Source organism: Bison bison, unplaced genomic scaffold (assembly GCF_000754665.1).
Source record: "Bison bison bison isolate TAMUID 2011002044 unplaced genomic scaffold, Bison_UMD1.0 scf7180017864490, whole genome shotgun sequence".
Lineage (NCBI taxonomy): Eukaryota > Metazoa > Chordata > Mammalia > Artiodactyla > Bovidae > Bison > Bison bison.
In genome coordinates, this window is record NW_011495049.1 from 3,432,497 (window position 1) to 3,439,249 (window position 6,753).

Consider the following 6,753-nt stretch of genomic DNA (forward strand, 5'->3'; position numbering starts at 1 on the left):
CAAAGGCCATCAACAATGACACAAAATTTCTATAGAACATTACCGTCCAGGTTGAGAGTTACTTGTTTTATGTGTCCCCCAAACAAATTAAATGTAAAGATAAACCATATAAAGGGTAAAATGTGACCTAAAAAGGGTGATACTCCATATCACAAGTTGTGTTTGGAATTTAAAACTGAAGTTTCTATGAATTAATTACTTTTTTCATAATTACAAGTTAAGAGAATGATTTTAAAAGAAAATTATTTGCAAATTATCAACTGCATCTGGCTGTCAATCTAATGGAGGCACTGTTTCTCCTCCTGTTGGTGATATTAGAGTGTGTTGTCCACTCCTCCTTAGCTGTGAAACCCCCTTCTACCCAGGTACCCATTCACCAGCCAATCTTATAACCATCCCTGCCCTCCCATATTTCCTTATCACTGTTGCTTCTTTACTCTTATGAAATTTGGAGTTATTCTATCGGGCTTCCACAGGTTTAGAAAATGAATTTCTTAAAATGTCTGTCAAAAAATATTTCCAAAATTCAAGGGATTTACAAAAATATTAAATTTCTTAGAGCATCTAGGCAAAGGCAATAAAGATGTGTAAATAAATTATAATCAGCATTAGTATTAGCTACATGTTGAGCAAACTGGGCTATCTAATTAATATTTAACATATTTGTATTTCCTGTGGTATATGCCCCAATAGAGGGGAGTTTTTAACAGGTACACTTTGTGCTTCTTGGGAGCACCATTGCCATTAGGTTTTTCCATGTGACTTTCTCTGGCCAGTGAGTATGTGTGGAGGTGACACATACCGCTTCTGAGCAGCTACTTTAAGAGCCGTTACTTGACCCCTCATGTGAAGAGTTGACTCATTGGAAAAGACTCTGATGCTGGGAGGGATTGGGGGCAGGAGGAGAAGGGGACAACAGAGGATGAGGTGGCTGGATGGCATCACTAACTCGATGGACGTGAGTCTGAGTGAACTCCGGGAGTTGGTGATGGACAGGGAGGCCTGGCGTGCTGCGATTCATGGGGTCGCAAAGAGTCGGACACGACTGAGCGACTGAATTGAACTGAACTGACTTGACCCTACCACTTTTTCCCTGTAAACCCAACCATTTCCTCAGTAAGGAATCTACTTTAAATCTTGGTCCCAGAATAATTTTACAGCCATTCTACAAAGTATATATAGTAATACTGATAAATCAGTCTCTGTAATTGCAAGCTACCAAGATTTTGAAATCATTTGTTACTATATTATAACTTAAAGAGAGCTGACTAATTTAAATTGTTATTAAAGGTTCTCTATGAGACTGGTCTATAGCCATTTAAAACAAAACAAAACAAAAAACTCAAAATGCCCAAACAACAAAATATGTTCTATATGTAGTTGGTAAGAACATTCATTTCTCTTTATTCCTCATATATATGTATTAGTCATCCTTCATAACCTACCTGAAAAGTCATCATTTCTACCAAATCTTATTGATTCTCTCCTTATTAATTGATCTTTGTATATATTTCTCAAATCCTTAAGAGGTTTATCTCATTGATTTTTATTTGTGTCCCTCACTAAATGAGAAGCATGTATTACACCTTGGCCCTTAGCATAAGTACTTTACATGCACTGACTGCTCAGTGAATAATTGCAAGGAGATTGAATGAAACTCTTGATGAGAAGATCTGAGTTCTTTCATTCTGCATGCTTAACGGTCAAAAATTGCAGTATAAATTTTCAGCAATTTGAAATGTTCCAATAATACTCTATTAATTGTGCCAATGGTCAAAAAAAAAAAAAAAATCATTCAAGGTGGCCAGACTGTCTCTGCCCTTCTTAGTACTCTGTTTACTTTAGTTTGTTTGTTTGTTTACTGGTGAAATAATTTAGTCTCTTCTGAAGCTGACTATGGTCTGGGAGAATAATTGTCAAGGGAAAATTTTGGAAACATAGAAAGGGGAGAGAAAACAGAAGCTTTAAAAATAAACTAATAAATGGAAAATATTTGTTTAGTTTAGAAGTTATTTAATACTGAAAGTGAAAGTTGCTCAGTCATGTCTGACTGTTTACGACCACATGGACTATACAGTCCATGGAATTCTCTAGGTCAGAATACTGGAGTAGGTATCTTTTCCCTTCTCTAGAGGATCTTCCCAACCCAGGGATTGAACCCAGGTCACCCACATTGCAGGCAGATTCTTTACCAGCTGAGCCACAAGGAAAGCCCAAGAATACGGGAGTGGGCAGTTTTAATATTAGTAGGTATTCGAAAGGCTCTTAAGAGATGACTTCCTTTGTTTATTTGTTGGTTTCCTAAAAGAATATTATCACAAGGCTATATCTGCCAGAATCGGATCATTTCATAGAGTATCATCAGTAGAAGTAGAACAAATAACGATCAGTTATTGATCACTTAGGATGTGTCAAGTATATAGCTATATACTCTGTGAATATTATTCAATGTGCACAATAGTCTGTTTGAGGGAGATACTATTATTTGAAACAATATGGACACATTTATTTTTAAATAATTTAAAAGTATTTATTTAGCAGATGTTGTGTGTGTGCCAAAAGCACTGCTAACTGATCAGTAAGCATTGCTGAAGGAACCAGACAAGGTCCTTGCCCTCAAGTAACTTGCAGAATAAAAGATGCTTGAAACAAGATCTGAAGAAACATAATTACAAGTTGTGGTTTTAGAGGCAAGTGAATAGGGACTCTACCTAGGTAAGTTGGCAAGAGGCCTCTCTGAAAACATGCCACCTAAGGTAAGAGCTGAAAGATGAGGAAAAGTAAAGGAGATGATGAGCAAAGTCTCTCAGGGGAAAAAAAAGTGCATTGGAAAAATTGACATAAAATCAGTGTAGCTGGTACACACTGATCTGAAGACAATGGCATGAGATGCAGTGAAAGAGATAGACAGTGACCAGCAGAGTTATGATTTTTTAAAGCACATAGGACACAGCAAAGAGCTTATTTTTCATTCATGGTGCATCAGGAAAAATGTAATTAAAGTACGGTTGCCAGATAAAATGCAGGGTTAGGGTTAGTGGTTACTTTGGCCACCTCACGCGAAGAGTTGACTCATTGGAAAAGACCCTGATGCTGGGAAAGATTGAGGGCAGGATGAGAAGGGACAACAGAGGATTGATGGTTGGATGGCATCACTGACTTGATGGACATGAGTCTGAGTGAACTCCGGGAGTTGGTGATGGACAGGGAGGCCTGGCATGCTGTGGTTCATGTGGTCGCAAAGAGTCGGACATGACTGAGCGGCTGAACTGAACTGAAAATAGAAACACCTCCTTCATAGACTGGCCATAATAAAATTTCTAGCCAAGTGCTCACATTACCCACTTCATAGGTGGAACATTTTATTTTGTACTATCATAAGGTCTTTTCTCTCCTTTGCTAATACCTATCAGTACCCACTGAGCAAATGGTAGATGTAGAACTGAGATATAGCCTGATTCACTCTTTCTAAAGATATCCAAAAATATACTGAAATTTGGGGTTATCAGGATAAAAAATACTCAACACATTCACTATAACTTTGGGAATAACAGATTAGCACATTGAACACAATTTTCAATGCAAGCTATTTTTCTAGATCACTCTGGGAATATAGTTCTGAATAACTTTACCTGAAAGAGTAGAATCAGGCTGACTTTGTTAAATTTTCAAGTAGGCAAGTTTTGTCTTTTGGTATTTTCCCAACTTCACTTCTATATTCTGCAAATCTCTACCTCTCTTCAAAGAATTCCCTTCTGAACAATAGGTCAAACATTTACAGGTGGCTGGTTTTGTTTTCTGGGTTTGGAGTCTGAATGTTATGAACTTGGATAGAGCTCATTAAAGCTTCCTTTCTGACTTTCATTATAAAAAGCCCAAGTGACAGCACTTGAAAAACAGCCTCTGGCTAAATATTATTGAAATCCAAAGGCCAGTAAGTGAAGAATCATTTGCTGGTCAAATCTATATTAATCTAACTTGTTATATTGTCTTAACAACATTCTCAAGGGTGTTTTTTCTCCTACTGAAAAGATTCATTTCAATAAACCGAACATACTCTATCTACTTAAATTAGTGTACTTATGCTATGCCAATTTGATAATTGTTCTAAAAAAATTATCTCTCAATAGTCCATCTTGGCCAGACTACTGTTTATCAAACAAGGCAGTAGAGTCAATTTAACTCTGAATATCACTTGATTTGAAAATCATGGCCTTTCCATTAATTAACACTGACTTGGTGGCAGAGGTGACAGTGATTTAATAAGGGTCAGAATCATTATATAAAAATAATTTGTAATAAAATCCCCAAATTACAGGAAACTCTCTAAATTCCACTTAAATTCAGACTATTATAATTTGTTATAACCCAAATCCAGTGACAGCCAAGGAGTGTTTTTGAATCAGATGACTTTTACTACCCATCATGGACAATGATCATGGAACTCGTGCCATGAAATCTCTTACGTTAGTGAAACCATGCATCTTTTCCTCTTCCACGTACTCACCACAACACCTTCATTTCAACCTATTTAGCCTTTTTTTCATTCTTCATGTCCCAGCTTAAACCACACTTCCCTGAAAATCCTGGGTACATAAAAGTGCCTTGTCCTCTCATAGTCTCTTAATATCCTGAAGTTTTTCTCTATAATTTTCACTCAGGGAAAACTAACTATATTTTATGCAATTACTTAAATATGCCTCTCCTACTGGCCTTTAAGTTCTTTGAAGGAACTGAGTCAGTGTTTTGTTCTGAATCCTCTGGTAAAACATTGCCATGTAAACCTGATAAGATTTTGGATTTTTTTTTTTTTAATAATGAAAGATTGATAAGTATCACCTCACACTGGTCAAAATGGCCATCTGAAAAAATCTACAAACATTAAGGGCTGGAGAGGGTGTGGAGAATAGAGTTCTCTTCTATTACATTGATAGGAATATAAATAGGTACAGTTACTATGGAGAGTAGTATGGAGACTCTTAAAAAAACTAAAATAGACCTACTGTATGATTCAGCAATTCCACTCCTGGACAAATATTAGGAGAATACCATAATTTGAAAAGATACAGGCAGTCCAATATTCATCATTGTACCATTTACAATAACCAGGACATGGATGTCCTAAACTAATGTCCGTCATTGGAGGAATGGATAAAGATGTGGTACATATATACAATGAAATATTACTCAGCCATAAAAAGAACAAAATAATGCCATTTGCAGCAAATGGATGGGCCTAGAGATTGTCATCGACTGAGCGACTTCACTTTCACTTACTTTCATTCATTGGAGAAGGAAATGGCAACCCACTCCAGTGTTCTTGCCTGGAGAATCCCAGGGATGGGGGAGACTGGTGGGCTGCCGTCTCTAGGGTCGCACAGAGTCAGACACGACTGAAGCGATTTAGCAGCAACAGCAGAGATTGTCATACTGACTAAAGTAACTCAGAGAAAGACAAATATATGATATTGATTATATGTGGAATCTAAAAAAATGGGGGGGTACAAATGAACTTATCTACAAAATAGAGATGTAGAAAACAAACTTATGGTTACTGTGGGGATAAGGGGGCGGTAGATTGGGAGACTGGGATTGATATGCACACCTACTATATATAAAATAGACAACTAGCAAGGACTAGTAAAGCACAGGCACTCTGCTCAATACTTGGTAATGGCCTATAGGAGAAAAAAGAAAATCTAAAGAAGGGTGGGTATTTGTACAACCGATTTACTTTGTTGTACACCTGAAACTAACACAACATTGTGAATCAACTATACTCCAATCAAAATTTAAAAAAAAAAATTGAATGTTTTGTTTGCTTTCTTGGCGCCAGTCACACTGAAGGTGTGAGACATTCTGGTCCTAATCTCATCTTGGTTCACATGGTAACTCAGCTTTCAAGGTAAAAAAGAAAAGATACCTAATGCATGGCTTTCTAAACTTTTCTTCTGGTTTCTACTTCTGGAAAGGAAAGATCCTGTGATTTTTGTCCTCTTCTGGGGGCTTGACACATTGAGTCCTTCTACTCAATCACATTATCCAGTATTTTCACAATTTAAAGCAGAACTGCATTAAGAACTCATGAAATAATGAAATTTTAGACTAGGAAAGAAATATTCACATGTCCGTCCATCTCTCTAAAATTACGCTTCTGTTTGTTTATTCACTGAATGAAGACTTAAAGATAATCCACAACAGACTGGTTACAAATAAGAAAAGGAGTATGTCAAGGCTGTATATTGTCACCCAGCTTACTTAACTTATATGCAGAGTACATCATGAGGAACACTGGGCTGGAGGAAGCACAAACTGGAATCAAGATTGCCAGGAGAGTGAAAGTGAAACTGGGCTAGTTGTGTCTGACTCGTTGCGACCCTATGGACTGTATAGTCCATGGAATTCTCCAGGCCAGAATACTAGAGTGGGTAGCCTTTCCCTTCTCCAGGGGATCTTCCCAACCCAGGAATCGAACCCAGGTCTCCCACATTGTAGGTGGGTTCTTTACCAGCTGAGCCAAAAGGAAGCCCAAGAATCTTCCCAACCCAGGAGTCGAACCGGGGTCTCCTGCACTGCAGGCCACTTTTTTACCAACTGAGCTATGAGGAAATCCCCAAGATCACTAGGAGAAATATCAATAACCTCAGATATGCAGATGACACCACCCTTATGGCAGAAAGTGAAGAAGAACTAAAGAGCCTCTTGATGAAAGTGAAAGAGGAGAGTGAAAAAGTTGGCTTAAAGCTCAACATT